The sequence below is a fragment of the Coregonus lavaretus genome (assembly GCF_964263955.1).
Source record: "Coregonus lavaretus genome assembly, chromosome: 18".
Taxonomy (NCBI): Eukaryota; Metazoa; Chordata; class Actinopteri; order Salmoniformes; family Salmonidae; genus Coregonus; species Coregonus lavaretus.
Window position 1 is genome coordinate 23,273,220 of NC_140005.1, and position 21,375 is coordinate 23,294,594.

The following is a 21,375-nucleotide window of genomic DNA, read 5'->3' on the forward strand; positions in this document are numbered from 1 at the left end:
TAATTTGAGATAATAGTGAAGAAGGGGCTGCTCTTGTCGAAGAGCTGAAAGATAAAGTCAATGGCACAGTCAATAACAATAAGGTTGTGGGCTTTAATGAACAATGTTAATTTGAACACAATCAAATGGATTTCAGCTTAGCTGATTATCAACCTTGGACTTGTATCTGACTGAGGTTGTAGGGGGGTTGATAATACAGGCGGAAGACGAACGAAGGGGCATGTTGATCTTTATCAGATCATTTAGAAGGCTTTCTAAAGTAAAAGTGAGTTTGTCTTTTAGTAGTTTTGATAGAGTTAAACAGATAGCACTGCAGTTAAATAACATGTGTTACTAAAGTTCTGTGTTTAAGAGGAGATAATTCATTTGGAACCTACTATAATATTAGAGTAATTCATTTCACAATAAATAAAAATGAACAACAATATGAGGCAAGCTATGTATATTTGATGGTCCCTATGTTTCAACGGAGCATTGACATGCACCCACCCAGGTCCCAGAGGAGGCGTTCTGGTCCACTTTATCCCATCCTGGGGAGGCTTGTCCTCATAACACAGACAGCAGGACCTGCTCCTCTTTCTCTCCTTGATCCCATTCTGTCAGCAGCTCTGAGGACACCTCTGTAAACAGATGATCCCAGTTCCAACCCATGTCCTCCTGAGACAGAGAGAGAGAGAGAGAGAGAGAGAGAGAGAGAGAGAGAGAGAGAGAGAGAGAGAGAGAGAGAGAGAGAGAGAGAGACAGAGACAGAGACAGAGACAGAGACAGAGACAGAGACAGAGAAAGAGAGAGAGAGAGAGAGAGAGAGAGAGAGAGAGAGAGAGAGAGAGAGAGAGAGAGAGAGAGAGAGACAGACAGAGACAGAGACAGAGACAGAGACAGAGACAGAGAGAGAGAGAGAGAGAGAGAGAGATAATATGGGAAAAGAAAGAGATGAAAATGGGGAGGAAGAAAATATATAGGGTAATAAAGATGAGGGGAAAAAAAAAAAAAGATGAGGGAAGTGTGAGAGAAAAGAGGGGTAAATAAGAAACAGAGAGAGAGGAAGGGACCAGAGGGGGAGAAGGAGCGCAAGGCAAGGGAAGGTGAGAGAAAGAGAGTAGAGCTTGTTAATGCACACATCATAAATCTTGATTACCTGGGAGACAACCTCCCCTGGTGCTTCAGGAACATCTGGACACCCCCTCACAGGGTACACAGTGCCTATATTTACAAAAAACTCCCTCACCTCCTGCTCTGGAGCTAAAACCTTGGTGAGGAGCTTCAAGTCAATCTCACCGTCCTAGCGAGAGGCAGAGACCTTATGAGAACACCATGAGCTTGCAGAAACACACTCCACAGACAGAGGTCATTTATATTGGATGCATCCTAAAAGGACCTCCTTAAGGAAGAGAGAGGACTGGGTAATCTCTTACAGAGTAAAAATAAATGAGCCGTTGAAACCTGGCTGTGTGTGTGTTTTCCCATATGAGATGTCTTACCAGGATCTGGAAGGCAGAGTACTTCATGAGGTCATTGTCCAGATCTCTGTATGTTATTACCTTGTTCACCTGGATGCTGGGGAGAAGGACAACCACTTTGTAAACAAAAATCCCATAATAAATGTAGCTACCAGTGGAGGCTCCTCAGAGGAGGAAGGGGAGGACCATCGTCCTCAGTGAATTTCATAAAAATAAAAATAGTAAAACATTACAAAAGTTATCATTTTTAGATAAAACTAAATTAAATATATTCACGTCACCAAATAATTGATTAAAACACACTGTTTTGCAATGAAGGTCAACACTAGCCTCAATAGCACTTTGTAGGGTAGCACCATGGTGTAGCCGGAGGACAGCTCGTTTCCGTCCTCCTCCGGGTACATTGACTTCAATACAAAACCTAGGAGGCTCGTGGTTCTCAACACCTTCCATAGACTTACAACTGACATGTTGTCCACCCAATCAAAGGATCAGAGAATGAATTTAGTACTGAAAGCATAAGCATAATACAGATAGCTAGCACTGCAGTGCATATCTGAATTTGTCCAATAGAAACTCTTGTTTGCAACTGTTGGACTAAAGATTACACTCTAGATCAGCTACAGTGAGGGAAAAAAGTATTTGATCCCCTGCTGATTTTGTACGTTTGCCCACTGACAAAGACATGATCAGTCTATAATTTTAATGGTAGGTTTATTTGAACAGTGAGAGAAAGAATAACAACAAAAAAATCCAGAGAAACGCATGTCAAAAATGTTATAAATTGATTTGCATTTTAATGAGGGAAATAAGTATTTGACCCCTCTGCAAAACATGACTTAGTACTTGGTGGCAAAACCCTTGTTGGCAATCACAGAGGTCAGATGTTTCTTGTAGTTGGCCACCAGGTTTGCACAAATCTCAGGAGGGATTTTGTCCCATTCCTGCAGATCTTCTCCAAGTCATTAAGGTTTCGAGGCTGACATTTGGCAACTCGAACATTCAGCTCCCTCCACAGATTTTCTATGGGATTAAGGTCTGGAGACTGGCTAGGCCACTCCAGGACCTTAATGTGCTTCTTCTTGAGCCACTCCTTTGTTGCCTTGGCCGTGTGTTTTGGGTCATTGTCATGCTGGAATATCCATCCACGACCAATTGTCAATGCCCTGGCTGAGGGAAGGAGGTTCCCACCCAACATTTGACGGTACATGGCCCCATCCATCGTCCCTTTGATGCAGTGAAGTTGTCCTGTCCCCTTAGCAGAAAAACACACCCAAAGCATAATGTTTCCACCTCCATGTTTGACGGTGGGGATGGTGTTCTTGGGGTCATAGACAGCATTCCTCCTCCAAACACGGCGAGTTGAGTTGATGCCAAAGAGCTCCATTTTGGTCTCATCTGACCACAACACTTTCACCCAGTTCTCCTCTGAATCATTCAGATGTTCATTGGCAAACTTCAGACAGGCCTGTATATGTGCTTTCTTGAGCAGGGGGACCTTGCGGGCACTGCAGGATTTCAGTCCCTCATGGCGTAGTGTGTTACCAATTGTTTTCTTGGTGACTATGGTCCCAGCTGCCTTGAGATCATTGACAAGATCCTCCCGTGTGGTTCTGGGCTGATTCCTCACCGTTCTCATGATCATTAGAACTCCACGAGGTGAGATCTTGCATGGAGCCCCAGGCCGAGGGAGATTGACAGTTCTTTTGTGTTTCTTCCATTTGCGAATAATCACACCAACTCTTGTCACCTTCTCACCAAGCTGCTTGGCGATGGTCTTGTAGCCCATTCCAGCCTTGTGTAGGTCTACAATCTTGTCCCAGACATCCTTGGAGAGCTCTTTGGTCTTGGCCATGGTGGAGAGTTTGGAACCTGATTGATTGATTGCTTCTGTGGACAGGTGTCTTTTATACAGGTAACAAGCTGAGATTAGGAGCACTCCCTTTAAGAGTGTGCTCCTAATCTCAGCTCGTTACCTGTATAAAAGACACCTGGGAGCCAGAAATCTTTCTGATTGAGAGGGGGTCAAGTACTTATTTCCCTCATTAAAATGCAAATCAATTTATGACATTTTTGACATGCGTTTTTCTGGATTTTTTTGTTGTTATTCTGTCTCTCACTGTTCAAATAAACCTACCATTAAAATTGTAGACTGATCATTTCTTTGTCAGTGGGCAAACGTACAAAATCAGCAGGGGATCAAATACTTTTTTCCCTCACTGTAGATGCAGGCAAGATTTTGCAAGGCGGTATTGAATGTGTCAATGTCTGTCACCTTGATTACTCAAGTTGTAGCAACCTCATGATGGGTACAGGGAAAATTTGAGTATCATGTAGTAGCCTAAACCTATCGATGTTACATTGAACTAGGTGAATGGAATATGAATGACAGTCATCCAATATGCAGTAATAGAAATAAGGCCATGCTCATTAAAAAAAGGATTGTCCTCCCTCATCTCAAACAGCACCGACCATCACTGGTAGCTACTATACCAAACATGTACTTGTTGGCATGCTTTTCCTCACTAGCCTGATTAGTGCATGTCTATTGAAATACAGTAAAGTATTCACTACCTGCATCAGTAAGGTATCACCAGACCAAACTAGAAGCTGTATCATAGTACAATACAACTTGCAAGTATCACTCTGTGAGACAGATAGCTTCTCAGAACTTTGAGGTAATGCACACAGGGCACAGAGAGTTCATTAAAGAACAGAGAGATCAGGAGATGGGCGCCAAGTGGTAACCACCTCAAATTGAAACCCAGCTGCTTATCTGTAGTTGGAATTAAGAGGGGGGCTCTGAAAGTGGCCAGGGCCTAGCAGTGCATGCCAGTCCTACTTACTGCACATTACACGCTACATTGCCCCCGCAATGAGTTCAATGCGGATATTATCTCGCACAGAGAGCAGGTCCCAGCCTAATAACCTCCGCCGCTGTCATAGCAGCGCTACATAGCGGACACATGTCGGCGTGTCTCTCACTGCCCTGTAAATCAAAGGGCCCTGTTAGTAAGGGCCTCGCTAACAGCCGCGCATAAATCACATCTCAACTGTTATTTCTGCATAATGGCCCAATATGCCAAGACACCTTCAATACCATGAGAGGAGGCAAAGTAACAGTCAGTCACCATGTAAGACCAGCGCATTCTTATATTTTACTCTCCTTGATGTTAAGATGTAGGACAGGTACTGCACATGGCTCTGAGGATGGGTCAGTAACCCTCCAGAGGTATGGTGAATCTGGTAATATATGAACATCTGAACAGCTGTCAGGTCACTTATAACAGAGTTCTGCAGTCAGAGACAGAATTTGTGAGAGGGTGTGCAGGTGTGTCTGTATTCACTTAAGTGCAAGACTGACCAAAAGGATGCACTTCATCAACCATGAAAATGGAGTGATGGTATGCCATCTAACAGTGAGAGTAACTGGAGTCAACTAAAGTAGAGCGTGAGATGTTTTTACAGTACCTTGGAGGAGCAGCAACTTGCATGGTAAGGTCTTCCTCTTGTTCTTCATCAAGGTCTGGGATCACTGGTATATCTAAAACACAACATACATCCAGGACATATCAATATCTCATCAATGTCACCCTCTCCATTATTTAGTAATTCAATCTCAACACCTAAAGTGTTAACTGCGATGCAATAGTGGTCAACCACATTAAAAACTGGACATGGATTACAGAAACACTCATTTCAAAGATACAGTCTTCTTTGTGTTTGGTATGACAGTTTGTGTGTGTGTTTGTATGTGTGTGTGTGCGTGTAAGTGTGAGTGTCTGGGAGTAAATTGGCACCTGATTCGTCCTCTCCCACTCTCTCTCCCTACATCCTCCGTAGAGCTGCCCTGTCACAATAGCCAGGCGGCCATGAATATTCAGGAGACCAGGCGGCAGCTCTTCCTGCTGCGAGAGGGGCGCTGGCCAGGGGCTCCCCGGAAAGAACCCCCCGCTACCCCAGCATTTTGGCCCTGTCAGCGCCACCCACCCCCAGGACCCGTGGTGGCCGGCAGGCCGACCTCAGTGTCCACTCTGCCACTCGGACCGGGGCGGCATCAAGCCATGTGCAAGAGTATTTGCTGGCGGGCCCATCTGTGTGGGGTCGGAAGTCACGGTGCGGCCTGGCAGGGGCTGCGGTGCCAGGAGCCACTAGCCCGCTGCTCAAACAGTGGGAACCCGCTTTAATTGGCAAAACGCAACAGGACAGAGGATGGCTCAGCTCCCAAGAAGGACGGGCAAACTTTCACAGCACATTTCAGATGGACTTTTGTTAGAGTGGGAGAAGGGGAGGTGAGCAAGACAGACAGACTGTGATGAATATTAAAATGTTGAAGCCACTAAATGTACCTGTACAATTCATATGAAATTAATACATTCATTATGCCATGTTATAAACAAACACAACAAAATAGAAATAGATGAACTACAAGTATATTACATCATCTGAGGGAAAGTAGGTCTCCACTACTGACACAACTGAAACCGATCAATTCATACTTTTGCAATGACACTCTTAAAAATAAAGGTTCCAGTCGGAACCAAATAAGGTTCTTCAGAGCGATGCCATAGGGGAACCATTTTAGGTTCTCTGAAGAACCTTAAATGGGATGGTTCTTTGAAGAACCACACACACTCAACACCTTACTTTATGCAAATATTTATTTGCATATTTCCCAGGGTTCCTTTTGAGTGAATTTTAGAGTTACCAGTACCACCCATGACTGTGTTTGCTGGTGACAGAGACATTGTTTTTGCATTCATTCATTTTCAGTCCTGTGACCTTTAAGTGAGATCCTAAGTGAATGTGTATATTTCATAAGGCCTTATTTTAAGCACCTAGTTTTACCTTAATAAAGTGGCCTGAAACTCTATTAACACCAACACTGGGGTTATTGTACACCACTGAGAGTTAATTTAACTCTTTACAGAGTTAATTTAACACCTGAATCAACACTAGAAATGTTACACTGAAAAATGTACACTAGTTAAAACTGGCCAATTTGCTGTGTGCTATGAAAGAGACACATCTGCAGGCATCCATACATTTCAAGAAACGTTTAAAATTCTGAAGAAACGTAGATGACACGTCAAGAACCCCTGATTTAACTCAAATGTTCTTTATCGGGCAAGAGTTCTCCAAGGAACCTTAAGAGCAGAGGAAGAACCATTTAAGAACCTTTTTCAGTGTAGAGTTTTGCCTGTCAACATTAAAGTCACAGACATCTACCTAGTCCTTGTTGCCATGTAACAACTTTAAAGGAACACAAAAGCAGAGACAGAACAACCCACGTGCCCTAAGAGGATATGTCTTTTTTCAGGTGTTTTGTCTTTTTTCAATACTGGTTTTGTTTGAAGGCAGTTGAAAAGGTGAGGACTATATGGTATACAACTATGAACAGAAATCAGCGGGTTAGAATAACTTATTCAGCAGGTTAGGATAATGAATGTAGCAGGAGAATTAGGTTAAGGTTAGGACAATGGTTAGGTTTAGGGTTAGTTAAAATGCTTAAATGTTGACGATTTATACGCACTTCCATCCGTAGCTGTATACCATCTAGCCATAACCGTTGAACAGTGTAGCTACATTTCCTTCTGACTTCTTCCAGACAGACAGTGTGCTAGGTGTCAGTGAATAGGCCGGGAGAAACAGGGGAGCGGTAGGGAGGGAGCAAAAGAGGAGCTAAAGAGGCACAATCAAATATTTGTACATCTGTGTCACTATTCCTTCAAAATACTTTTTTGAAAACACACTGGTGGTTGCAAAATAAAGATGCTCTGAGATGTTTAGTCTCTAATATTCTCATATAACTGTATAAGCAAATATTTCAGCAATGACAAAAGAAAAATACTAAAAAAGGAAGTTATTTGTGTTCATAGAATAAGCTAAATGAGAAAAAGGATTAAGGTTCTGAAGGATTCTTCAGTTGAAGGAAACAGGAAAAAACCTGGTCAAATTCCATCCACTTTGCACAGATAACAACCCTCATCATCAGTTGATAACTCATTCCTTTCTCTTAAAAAAAAAAAGAATTTAAAAAGATGCCACACTCGTTTAGCCGCTGACAAGATTCATCTGTGTTTCTGATATCCAAATAAAGGCAGGCCGGCTATTTCATATTCATGAGGCCCCGGTGACACTTTGTCCTCTCATTTACAAAGCACAGCAGAATCCGTCCCCCCCGGACCCCCAATCAAATGTAATGGTCTTAGGGCAATGACATCAAAAAGCTTCGCCGTCCAGCTCTTTGCAAATAGCTTCCTGGGTTGTTTCCCCCCCCACCCCATCTCGGCCAATAATGCACTATCAACACTATTTTATGAGAGTTCAACGTGAAGCAGTGAGGGGTAGGTTCTCTATATGCAAACTCTATTATTAAGTGAAAAAAGGAACAACATTTTTAAATGAGCTTCAAATTCAACCTATTACTGGAGGTCAAGAGGGGTTTAATAGGAGCTGCAAACAAGCTAGAGTTTTTCTGAAGGAAAGGGCAATTCCATCAGAAGGAGCTGTCTGTTCCCAGCACTGCTGGCACACATTACCTGATACATTTCCTCCCTTCCACATACCAGCCTGGACATCTATCAAGGTTGCTTTGTCTAGCGGCGACTGGGCCAAGCGTATCCTTATTACACGGTCATGGCGAGTTTCCTCGCTGAAGCATGTAAATATCAAAAGGGGATCATTTGCTGTGAATGTAGACATCCTCCCGGCAGGCACGCCTCAGTCAGCGACTTTGGGGAAACGTCCCCACATCACCAGGCAGGCAGGGCTGTTATAATCTAAGCAGCGAGTCAGTGGGATGATTACCTAGGCACAGGACACATTTCAAAGGCTTATGGGACAATATTCAGCAGATCACTGAGAGCGAGAGAGAGAGAGAGAGAGAGAGGGGGGAGAAAGAGAAAGAGAGAGAGAGAGGAGAGAGAGAGAGAGAAAGCGAGAGAAACAGATTTAGAACAGATGAGTGTGTTTGTAATGGCAGTTCTTTGTAATGTGACTGGCAGGGGACTGAACGCCAGCCGAGGGGAAGAGGGGGACAAGGGGGTAGGGTCTAGCCCTCGCTCTCTCTGCTTCTAGCCAGTGGACATAAGGGATAGGGTAGGGGACATAATCAAGATCGGAGGGGCTATCTCACTAACCCTCAGCACTGCAATTTCCACTGCCCCTGCCTCCGGCACTGTATTAAGAGGTCTCCCTCCACTGAGGAATAATCTTTCCAGCTGCATTTACTGGGTAAGAACCATACCACTGGGGTCTCCACACAACTGACCCTTTCAGCCACTGTGTGTGTGAGCATGTGTGTGTGTGTGTGTGTGTGTGTGTGTGTGTGTGTGTGTGTGTGTGTGTGTGTGTGTGTGTGTTATCGCAACTTAAAAGCAGTGTCAAAAACAGGATGTATGTTTACGGCCATTTGTTAAAATCAAAATAATAAAAAACAGAAGACAAATGAAAAAGGCTTTGTAAAAACAAAGTGGCCATAAAACTAAAAGAGGATATACACTGAGTATACAAAACATTAAAAACACCTGCTCTTTCCATGACATAGACTGAACAGTTGAATCCAGGTGAAAGCTATGATCCCTTGATGTCAATTGTTAAATCCACTTCACTCAGTGTAGATGAAGGGGAGGAGACAGGTTAAATAAGGATTTTTTGTGTGCCCTTCAGAGGGTAAATGGGCAAGACAAAAGATTTAAGTGCCTTTGAACGGGGTATGGCAGTAGGTGTCAGGCGCACCAGTTTGTGTCAAGAACTGCAACACTGCTGGGTTTTTCATGCTCAACAGTTTCCCATGTAAATCAAGAATGGTCCACCACCCAAAGGCCATCCAGCCAACTTGACACAACTGTGGGAAGCATTGGAGTCAATATGGGCCAGCATCCCAGTGGAATGCTTTCGAAACCTTGTAGTCCATGCCCCAATGAATTGACGCTGTTCTGAGGGCAAAAGTGTGTGGTTAGGAAGATGTTCCTAATGTTTGGTATACTCAATGTACAATGTTTACATTATTTTGTCAATCTAATTCCAGTAATGTAGTTCATGACATCAAACCTATAACAATCTAGAAGATGAAACATTTTGATTAGTATTTTAAGCATCTAAATGCACAGAAAATAAAAGGGCTATGGTGGGTATATGTGTTTCATTTATTTAGCGACGTGTGAGAGTAGTAACTACAGCCGCAAACACACTGCTTCTGTTCCTCATCAATATGTCAGCTTAATACCTCAGAGACAACCTCCTTATACAATGCCAGCCAGCCTGGCCATTGTCATTGGTATGTATTTAACTCCTCAGTGTTTTAACAGGGAATCAGCACTCCTATCTTTGCTAAGGCAATTTCACCCTTATTTCCCCTGCTGCTTTGCTCTGAAAAATTTAACAATTATCGCAGGCTGTGCTTTGCTGAAATGTCCCCCCTCTATCCTGACATTGTTTGTGATGCGGAGAGCCGGACCCTGAGGTGACCGCTGGATCCGTGCTCTGCAGCACCTGCCCCGGTGTGTGTGTGAAAAGCTCAATGGGGAGAGCCACTTAAATCCTGCCACACTTCAGCCAATGAATAGGATAATTAATTGAGTGAATACTGTATTTGAGGTCTGTTATGGACTTTGTGTAATGTAATTGAATGGGGGGGATTACCAGTGATCCCCCAGCTCTAACCTTATTAAATGAACATATTCACCTGTGACTTTAATCTATAAACGATTCTGTGCTCTGGTTAGTTATGTGGTGTCTCACAGTAGGTGGTCTAAACAGAGTTCTTACGGAGGATTCCTCAATAGCACTGAGAAGAAATATGTAGGGAGTGTCAGAGAAAGCGATGAGAGGCTATTTATATGCTCTATTTCCAGTGGATGAATGTGCTGCAGAGGGACTGGAGGACTCAGCTCTGCTCGCCAGAAGAGAAGCGGGACTGGGATGCAAGGGTGCTCTCACCTCCTTCATCATCCTAGCCCTGGGGGGGTTTGTGGTCGCAAGCGTCGACTGCAGAAACAGGAAGTGGGAAAGTATGAATTATTGAAGGCATTCAGTGGTGAGGTCATCAGAGAGAGACAGACTTGGATTGGGCTGTTGTGCTTTGATGATGGGCCTGTTTCTGTGGGATGAGCGAGGCTCTAGATCAGCCTGATAGGAGGCTTGCCCTGCCTCTGTCTGTCTGCTGCAGGCTGACTGGGACTGTGTCTACAATACACCAGCAGACACAGCCAAAAGGCTCCGCAGCCACAGCAGCATCAGTGGGACTGCCTGCCTGACTGTCTCTGTGAGCAGCCCAGGGCTTCAGCTACCTCAACAGTATCCCTCCAAGAATCAGGGATTTTTCTGCCATTGAAATCCTTGGGCGGGTCACCTAAGAATTTTTCGGGTTGCCTAAATCCAAACAGTGTAAAAAAAATGTTTTAATGGAAAAACACTTTAAAAAGATAATGGACCTATATTTTTTTTTATAAAATAATCTTTGAGAACTAACAATCACCTAAATAAAAGCTAGACAGTCAGGGAGAATTTAAAATTCCAAAAACAATGAATTTAGCAGTATAGATTTAGTTATTATGTTTGAGCAAAATAACAAAGCATTAGCCATTGCAAAATGCATTCCATGTCTCTCAGCTCCATGGAGAAATTTGTCGAATTGCAGGAAATTGGCATAACATTTCAGAAATTCTGTCACGCCCACCACCGAAGCCCCTTTCTGATCCAGAAAAAAACCCAGAGAATGAATCAAAACTAACATAGCGGGGGCAGTAAATAACTGTTACTGAGATGTGCTGGTGGCGAAAAGAGCATAGATCAAGGGACTATTTTGCAGTGCTGCCTGTGTTTCTTTCAAAGCCCATTTCTCAACACTGCTATTTAAGGAAGGGGCTCCAGCCATGATGAGTAAAACACACCATGTTCTCTAGTCTCCTTCCATGTCACTACTGTCTACTCAAGGCCTAGTATGAAAGTTGGAAACATGGAAAAACTCAAATTACAGGCTAACTTGTCTCCCAACAACAATAAAAGTGATGACAACTCAGTCACGCAGGCTTTTAATCATGTTAAGTGATTGTTCTTGGGAGGCGAGGATTAGTTGCAACCAAGGACAATCTCAAAGTACAGCAATTTCCACATCAGAGCATCGGGTATAAACAAACATTTAAATTGGCCCAATTTTGCCCCTGTGTTTTTTTTACAAAATAGTTATTTCATTTCATCAACAACTGAGGGGAAAAAATCTGAGTGAAAAGACGAGACTGAGAAAACGTACTCTTCCACGTCCTCCACCATGGCAGGTCTTCTTCCAGACCTAATGAATAAAAAAGATAATGGTTAGACTTTGCAACAAAGGAATACAGAGAAAATACTTTTGTGCCACAGGAATAAAATAACTAGAATCCATTCAATTTTTACAAACAAAACAATTACCAATTCTGTTATTGAACAGTTCTATTTCTATTTGTAAGATCCATCTTTAAAAACCAGTGCTGGTTTCTTATGTAGGCTAGTTGTTCTGTCTGATTTGAGCCTCATAGGGCCTAGGTCAGGGGTACTCAAGTACTGTTTGAGAAGGTCCGGTCACACAAATTACCGAATGGATTTTGTCATTTATCTGCGTAGTAACAAACCCCCACCTCGCAACCCATGCAATCCCAAACTGTTCACACCCCTCTTGTTGGCAGAGGAAACATTTAACAGTTGTAATTCTCATTTCCTGCAATTGTACACATTTGTGTGTTCTAATGATACCAGGGGTAGAAAATATATATATAAAGAAATCTGGCCCGCGGTCGACCTATTGAGTATGAGGAGCCTAGGTTGTGTTCTCTGTTGTCCGTCTCTCTATCTGATCCCTCAGCTTCCTCCTCTACTGGACCACAGGGCTATTTTCAGACCCTGCTTGACTGTGGCACCCCACGCCACGCCCTACACACACTGACCAAATCACTGTCTTTTCACACATTCTCACCTCAACACACTATTCTTAGCATAACACTGTTTCACACCAGAGAACTGGGTGAGATAATATTAAACAAAACAGGGCTACTGTTAAATAAACTAATGTTAACCACAAGCAGCATTAGAAAGGCAAATCAAGTATTACATTCTTTACATTTTAGACCAAAACAGTCTGGGTATGTTTGGGTGTGAAGACAACTTCATACAAAGTTACATTAGATATGAGTGTTTCTGGGATTCTTTTGGGGAGGAGATGCATGTCACCTTCTACAGGTTCTCCTGGTTGAGGAGTGCCCCCTACTGGTTTAAAAGAAAACACATACTGTCATTTTCTCTGGACTGAAAAAACATTGTATGGCAAGTCAATGTTGCCCTACAAATATGTTTCTTATTATTTTTCATTAGTGTGTATCAATAACCTGAATAATAAATATAAATTACATTTAGTATGCTTATAAATGGTACTTTATGAATGATCCATTCACTCATCTATGGAGGCTCTGGAGTCTGCCATGATGGTCAGTGAAACAGATCAGAGAGGGCAGGGCTGAGGGAGCCCACCTTGCTGCCCTTGGACTATGTCCTGTCCTGTGTGCCTGGCACTGGGGGCGGGGCTGGTGACGCTTAAGACACATTACAGGGCCCTTGATTAAGACTCATGTAGGCTGAAGCGATAGACATGGTAAAACTGTCTGGGAAAAGTTGTTAGGGATAAAATATATTGTGACAACCCGGCTTCAAAGGTTCATCAATAAACTGACAGATCATTTAGTGTCAATTAGGAGTGATAGATCGACAAATCCTGGGATTTCTGTGCTGGGATTAGTGGGAGGAGGGCGGCAGTGATTGAGCATGAGGGGTGACATTGAAGGGAAAAGTCCTTGCCGGTTCCAGGGGGGACCATTACTTACTTTGTTTCAGAGAGGATCAATGCACGTGAGAAACCCTTAACACCTCCTGTATTCCAATCTCTCTGAACGCAGGAATCAAGACGAGTTACACTAAAGCAAGGAAGCGACACCCTGACCTTCCCAGAGTGAGAAAGATATATTGAGTTTTCTGTTCTCTTTACATGCACTATCGGCACAGAAAACCATGCAAATAAACCCAATTGAATCGGCTTGTTCACTTCAATGTATGGATTTATGCATCTCCCCGGCTCTCCTCCCCACAGAGACTGGAGTAGAGTGGTAGATGGAGCCATCTGGAAGAGTGGAGAGCCAGTTCCACAGTCTGACTACAGTCACACTGACAGCACATAGGGAGACGTACAGTAATGTAAATGTCTTATTTTGGGGGGAAATTATTTTCTTCCAGACATTCCATCTGTCTGTGGTATGAAATATTCATACATTCATTGTACAGAGATTTTAATGAATTCACAACGGCATGTGTGCCTTTAAAGGCGAGCGTGCGTTGGTTAGACAGCCATCGTAAGAGGTGATAAAGTGGCCTAACCCCTGTGATGAAGTGGATAGCTGACTAACAGTGCCCTCCTGTGGCTGACACATTAACCATGTCAATTACCGGATCCCGCTCAGATGAAGATGAATGTGGAGTTCACTGCTCAGAGAGGCTCCCTGGAATGTTGTTGATTCAGAGCAAAAAGTGTAAAGAATTTGCATTGATAAATAGCCTATTCTCTGTCTACAGCATTAGTAACAAAATAATGCATTTTGGAGACTGTAAGGTGGAGTTACCTAGAGGCTGGAGATACAGTTTATAGAGAGAAGGAGATACTCACTTGGCTGATCCAGAAGTCTCTTCAGCCCAGCCGCCCTGCCTGCGGGCTGGTTTATGAGGGGGTCCCAGAGGTGAGAGAGATCATTAATGACAGGCATAACAATGGTCTGACAAGACAACTCCTTTAAACAATTAAATTCTACACTTATGTTGAAAACATAAAGGAGGAGGAAAATTTGAATTTGAGTCCAAAATAGCAAGGGTGTTGTGGCATGTCATGAGAAAATAATACTTTATATCAAGCTTAATCAGAAAAAAAAGTAAAAGCATGCAGCCATGCACAAACATACTTCCAAAACTGAGCAGACCTAATACGTTTTGAGATGAGTCAACAGGAGGCTCTCTGATGTTTCAAAACACAAACCAATCATGGAACTGAATTTGTGAGGTGTAGGCTACAACAAAACAAGTAATGCTTAGTATCCCATATCACTGGGGAAAGACTACTTTATCCATTCTTCTCTTCAGTGTTCTGGTAATCTATGTTTGCTGCACTATACCATCCTACAGATGGCTGCACATTTCTGGCAATGAATGACATTGCTTCTCACTTAGTCCACTTACAAAATACTTAGGAATGGCATGCACAACATATTGCCCTCTATACGCAAACAATTGTGTTGTTTATTATGGTTTTAACTACTGTCCAATCACAGAGCCTGAACATATGGAGCAGAGTGTGGGAACTGCGACACAGAGGACTGCCCGGGGGCTGCGAGTCTGACCTAAAATAGCTTCACAGGAAAGAATGACCCTCTCCCTCTCATTCTTCGATTCTGAAAATAGTACTGAAAATAGTCAATTGAGTTTGGATTGTGGTCCTGAGACCGGAGCCCGGGGAGTCAGGGACCAGCACTTGAATGAAATAATTCCTCAGAGCACACAAAGGGTGGGCAGCAGACAAATTAATTTGGGAAAAAAGCACAATATTCTCATTACCAAATTGGGTCTGCAAAAGACACAGTGGCCAGGAGGAACTTCTTTGTTGCGACATGAAAGAGGAAATAATTTTTCATGGCTGGTTCCTTCACCAAACCCATTTATAAATGTGAATATCAGCATCTAGAGGGGGAGGGGGGGGGGGTGGAGCCTACTGGTGTTAAGCTGGACAAGTAATTTCATGCAATTAGTAAAAAATGGGATTTCAACAAGAACAAGGGAGGCTAAATTAATAACAAATGTGGTAGCTCAGTGTCACGGTCGTCTATGTCGTCTAAGTATGACCAAGGCGCAGCGTGTCCAAGAAACATGACTTTATTAATTAAACGTTATAGAACTACAAAACAAAAGACGACTCAATGAAGTCCACGGTACACTGACCGAAACGGAAACAAAACCCACAATTCCCACAGGAAAACAATCAGATTAAATATGGCTCCCAATCAGAGATAACGAGCCGACAGCTGACACTCGTTACCTCCGATTGGGAGTCATTGACCAATCCTAGACATAAACCCCACAGAACTGCAAACATAGAAATACACCCAAAACCCAACATAACCAAACCAAAACCCAACAAAACAAATACACCCTGGCTCAAATATAAAAGTCCCGGAGCCAGAGTGTCACAGTACCCCCCCCTAAAGGTGTGAACTCCGGGCGCACCAGCATACAGTCTATGGGAGGGTCTGGGTGGGCGTCTGTCCACGGTGGCGGCTCTGGCCCTGGTCGTGGTCCCCACCCCACCTTAGTCACTATCCGCTTCCGTAGCCTCCTCCATATGACCACCCCCCAACTAAACCCCACTGGATTAAGGGGCGGCACCGGACTAACGGGCAGCACCGGACTAAGGGGCAGCACCGGACTAAGGGGCAGTACCGGACTAAGGGGCAGCACCAGGATAAGGGGCAGCACCGGACTCAATGGCGGATCCTGGCTGGCTGGCTCTGGCGGATCCTGGCTGGACGGCTCTGGCGGATCCTGGCTGGACGGCTCATGGCTGGCTGAAGGATCTGGCTGCTCATGGCTGGCTGATGGATCTGGCTGCTCATGGCTGGCTGACGGATCTGGCTGCTCATGGCTGGCCGACGGATCTGGCTGCTCATGGCTGGCCGACGGATCTGGCTGCTCATGGCTGGCTGACGGATCTGGCTGCTCATGGCTGGCTGACGGATCTGGCTGCTCATGGCTGGCCGACGGATCTGGCTGCTCATGGCTGGCCGACGGATCTGGCTGCTCATGGCTGGCCGACGGATCTGGCTGCTCATGGCTGGCTGAAGGATCTGGCTGCTCATGGCTGGCTGAAGGCTCTGGCTGATCCTGTCTGGCGGAAGGCTCTGGCTGATCCTGTCTGGCGAAAGGCTCTGGCTGATCCTGTCTGGCGGAAGGCTCTGGCTGATCCTGTCTGGCGGAAGGCTCTAGCGGCTCCGGTCTGGCGGACGGCTCTGAAGGCTCATGGCAGACGGGCGGCTTATGCAGCGCTTGGCAGACGGACAGTTCAGACGGCGTTGGGCAGACAGGCAGTTCAGGCGCCGTTGGGCAGACGGGCAGTTCAAGCGCCGTTGGGCAGACGGGCAGTTCAGGCGCCGTTGGGCAGACGGGCAGTTCAGGCGCCGTTGGGCAGATGGGCAGTTCAGGCGCCGTTGGGCAGACGGCAGACTCTGGCCGGCCGAGACGCACATAAGGCCTAGTGCGTGGTGCCGGAACTGGTGGTCCCGGGCTGAGGACACGCATCTCAGGGCTAGTGCGGGGAGTAGCAACAGGGCATGCTGGACCCTGGGGACGCACATAAGGCCTAGTGCGTGGTGCCGGAACTGGTGGTCCCGGGCTGAGGACACGCATCTCAGGGCTAGTGCGGGGAGCAGCAACAGGACGCACAGGACTCTGGGGACACACAGGAGGCTTGGTGCGTGGTGTAGGCACTGGTGGTACTGGACTGGAGCGGGGAGGTGGCGCCGGAAATACCGGACCGTGCAGGCGTACTGGCTCCCTTGAGCACTGAGCCTGCCCAACCTTACCTGGTTGTATACTCCCCGTCGCCCGACCAGTACGGGAAGGAGGAATAACCCGCACCGGGCTATGTAGGCGAACCGGGGACACCATGCGTAAGGCTGGTGCCATGTAAGCCGGCCCGAGGAGACGCACTGGTGGCCTGATGCGTTGGGCCGGCTTCATGACATCCGGCTCAATGCTCAATCTAGCCCGGCCGATACGTGGAGCTGGAATGTACCGAACCGGGCTATGCCTGCGTACAGGAGACACCATGCGCTCTACTGCGTAACACGGTGTCTGCCCGTACTCTCGCTCTCCACGGTCAGTCCAGGGAGTATGCGCAGGTCGAGCTGGGCTGGCGACGCACATCGTGGACCTGGTGCGTGGAGTAGGAACAGGCCGGTCCGTACCGGGAACACACACCACTGGCCTTAACTGGGGATCAGGAACGGGCCGGACCGGACTGGTAACACACCTCAGTCTCTCACGCCGTGCCACAACAACTTCCCTTCCTCTACTCGCCAATGGCTCCCGTAATCCGATAGCCTTCTCTCCACCTCTCCCTGTGGCAGCCTCCTGCTGCCCAACCGCCCAAGCCATGTGCCCCCCCCAAAAAACTTTTTGGGGTTGCCTCTCGTCCCTCCGACGATGGCCCTGCCGACGCCGTTGTTCCTCTCTCCGTCGCCTCTCCACTGTCTCGCTCCATGGACGGCGATCCATCCCCTCCAGGATTTCCTCCCAAGTCCAGGACCCCTTTCCGTCCAAAATCTCCTCCCATGTCCAGACCTTTGGAGCTGGGTCCTGTTGCCGCTTGACACGCTGCTTGGTCCTCTTATGGTGGGTTTTTCTGTCACGGTCGTCTATGTCGTCTAAGTATGACCAAGGCGCAGCGTGTCCAAGAAACATGACTTTATTAATTAAACGTTATAGAACTACAAAACAAAAGACGACTCAATGAAGTCCACAGTACACTGACCGAAACGGAAACAAAACCCACAATTCCCACAGGAAAACAATCAGATTAAATATGGCTCCCAATCAGAGATAACGAGCCGACAGCTGACACTCGTTACCTCCGATTGGGAGTCATTGACCAATCCTAGACATAAACCCCACAGAACTGCAAACATAGAAATACACCCAAAACCCAACATAACCAAACCAAAACCCAACAAAACAAATACACCCTGGCTCAAATATAAAAGTCCCGGAGCCAGAGTGTCACACTCAGCGATACTGTCACGCCCTGGCTCTGGGACTCTGTTATGTTGAGCCAGGGTGTGTTGTTTCTATGTGTTTTGTTTCTTGGTTCTTTATCTAGTTATTTGTTTCTATGTTGGCCGGTGTGGTTCTCAATCAGAGGCAACGTGAATCAGCTGTTGCTTGTTGTCTCTGATTGGGAACCATACTTAGGCAGCCTGTTTGGCCACAGTGTTTGTGGGATCTTGTTCCGTGTATGGTTAGTGTTTGTAACCAAGGACGTCACGTTATCGTTTTGTTCTCTAATAAATAAGTATGTTCACTCATCACGCTGCGCATTGGTCCACTTCCTCCAGCGATCGTGACAGATACTGTTAAATTCCTCAGGGTAAAACCCGCTTTTACAGTCTGCTACCAAGAAAAATGCTCAGAAGACTATGTAATTAGGAATTAGGAGGGTAAATACTGATGACAAAGACCATACAAAAAACAAGTGTTCTTTGAACACATACAGTGGGGAAAAAAAGTATTTAGTCAGCCACCAATTGTGCAAGTTCTCCCACTTAAAAAGATGAGAGGCCTGTAATTTTCATCATAGGTACACGTCAACTATGACAGACAAAATGAGAAGAGAAAATCCAGAAAATCACATTGTAGGATTTTTAATGAATTTATTTGCAAATTATGGTGGAAAATAAGTATTTGGTCAATAACAAAAGTTTCTTAATACGTTGTTATATACCCTTTGTTGGCAATGACACAGGTCAAACGTTTTCTGTAAGTCTTCACAAGGTTTTCACACAATGTTGCTGGTATTTTGGCCCATTCCTCCATGCAGATCTCCTCTAGAGCAGTGATGTTTTGGGGCTGTCGCTGGGCAACACGGACTTTCAACTCCCTCCAAAGATGTTCTATGGGGTTGAGATCTGGAGACTGGCTAGGCCACTCCAGGACCTTGAAATGCTTCTTACGAAGCCACTCCTTCGTTGCCCGGACGGTGTGTTTGGGATCATTGTCATGCTGAAAGACCCAGCCACGTTTCATCTTCAATGCCCTTGCTGATGGAAGGAGGTTTTCACTCAAAATCTCACGATACGTGGCCCCATTCATTCTTTCCTTTACACGGATCAGTCGTCCTGGTCCCTTTGCAGAAAAACAGCCCCAAAGCATGATGTTTCCACCCCCATGCTTCACAATAGGTATGGTGTTCTTTGGATGCAACTCAGCATTCTTTGTCCTCCAAACACGACGAGTTGAGTTTTTACCAAAAAGTTCTATTTTGGTTTCATCTGACCATATGACATTCTCCCAATCCTCTTCTGGATCATCCAAATGCACTCTAGCAAACTTCAGATGGGCCTGGACATGTACTGGCTTAAGCAGGGGGACACGTCTGGCACTGCAGGATTTGAGTCCCTGGCGGCGTAGTGTGCTACTGATGGTAGGCTTTGTTACTTTGGTCCCAGCTCTCTGCAGGTCATTCACTAGGTCCCCCCGTGTGGTTCTGGGATTTTTGCTCACCGTTCTTGTGATCATTTTGACCCCACAGGGTGAGATCTTGCGTGGAGCCCCAGATCGAGGGAGATTATCAGTGGTCTTGTATGTCTTCCATTTCCTAATAATTGCTCCCACAGTTGATTTCTTCAAACCAAGCTGCTTACCTATTGCAGATTCAGTCTTCCCAGCCTGGTGCAGGTCTACAATTTTGTTTCTGGTGTCCTTTGACAGCTCTTTGGTCTTGGCCATAGTGGAGTTTGGAGTGTGACTGTTTGAGGTTGTGGACAGGTGTCTTTTATACTGATAACAAGTTCAAACAGGTGCCATTAATACAGGTAACGAGTGGAGGACAGAGGAGCCTCTTAAAGAAGATGTTACAGGTCTGTGAGAGCCAGAAATCTTGCTTGTTTGTAGGTGACCAAATACTTATTTTCCACCATAATTTGCAAATAAATTCATAAAAAATCCTACAATGTGATTTTCTGGAGAAAAAAAATCTCAATTTGTCTGTCATAATTGACGTGTACCTATGATGAAAATTACAGGCCTCTCTCATCTTTTTAAGTGGGAGAACTTGCACAATTGGTGGCTGACTAAATACTTTTTTCCCCCACTGTAGCCTAGAAAATAAAATAAAATAATAAAGCCATTAACATACCAATGACTTAATGAATTTTTTTCATCCTCACCCAAAGAGGGAGGTTCATTGAAAACGTCATGGCATTTTTAGCTACTTCACAGTGGAGGCTCCTCAAAGGAGGAATGGGAGGACCATCCTCCTAGGTGAATTTAATAAAAAATAAAAATATTGAAACATAAAAAAAGTTATCCTTTTTAGATAAAACAATACTAAATATATTCACATGTGCCCAAATAATTGATTAAAACACACTGTTTTGCAATGATGGTCTACAGTAGCCCCAACAGCACTCTGTAGGATAGCACCATGGTGTAGCCGAAGGACAGCTAGTATCCGTCTTCCTCTGGGTAGATTGACTTCAATACTAAACCATGGTCCTCACCCCCTTCCATAGACTTACACAGTAATTATGACAACTTCCGGAGGACATCCTCCAACCTATCAGAGCTCTTGCAGCATGAACTGACATGTTGTCCACCTAATCAAAGGATCAGAGAATGAATATAGTACTGAAAGCATAAGCTACAGCTAGCTAGCACTGCAGTGCATAAAAAGGGGTGAGTAGTTGACTCAAAGAGAGAGAAAGACAATAGTTGAACAGTTTTTAACACATTTATTTATTTAATGCAGCTAGCTAGTTTAGCCTACTCAAACACCCGGCTCAAACAGAGAGGGATGCTATATTAGCTAGCTGGCTATGGCTATCCAACACTGGAACTCTTCCAAGTCAAGGTAAGCTTTTGGTTTTATTAATTTATTGCCACCGCGGCCCGCCGGTGTAACTGCTAAACTGCTTGCTGACTGTACTACATGATTGTAGCAGGTTTACTAACGCATTAGTTCTAGTAGCTATGTTGACTATACATGTGTCTCCTGAGTGGCGCAGTGGTCTAAGGCACTGCATCGCAGTGCTAACTGTGCCACTAGAGATCCTGGTTCGAATCCAGGCTCTGTCGCAGC

At 45.1% G+C, this 21,375-nt stretch overlaps 1 pseudogene across 1 annotated transcript in view; it reads right to left on the minus strand.

The window, feature by feature from the left end:
- Positions 1-546: 546 nt before the first annotated feature.
- LOC311145515 (intraflagellar transport protein 43 homolog B-like) overlaps positions 547-21,375 on the minus strand; it is a 28,466-nt pseudogene continuing 7,637 nt past the window's right edge. Inside the window, exons 3-9 of the transcript in view lie at positions 14,149-14,213; positions 11,716-11,754; positions 10,404-10,451; positions 4,932-5,004; positions 1,482-1,557; positions 1,220-1,282; positions 547-657 (exon numbers count right to left, since the gene is read on the minus strand). The product of the transcript in view is annotated as an intraflagellar transport protein 43 homolog B-like (transcript). The remainder of the gene's footprint in view (positions 658-1,219; positions 1,283-1,481; positions 1,558-4,931; positions 5,005-10,403; positions 10,452-11,715; positions 11,755-14,148; positions 14,214-21,375) is intronic.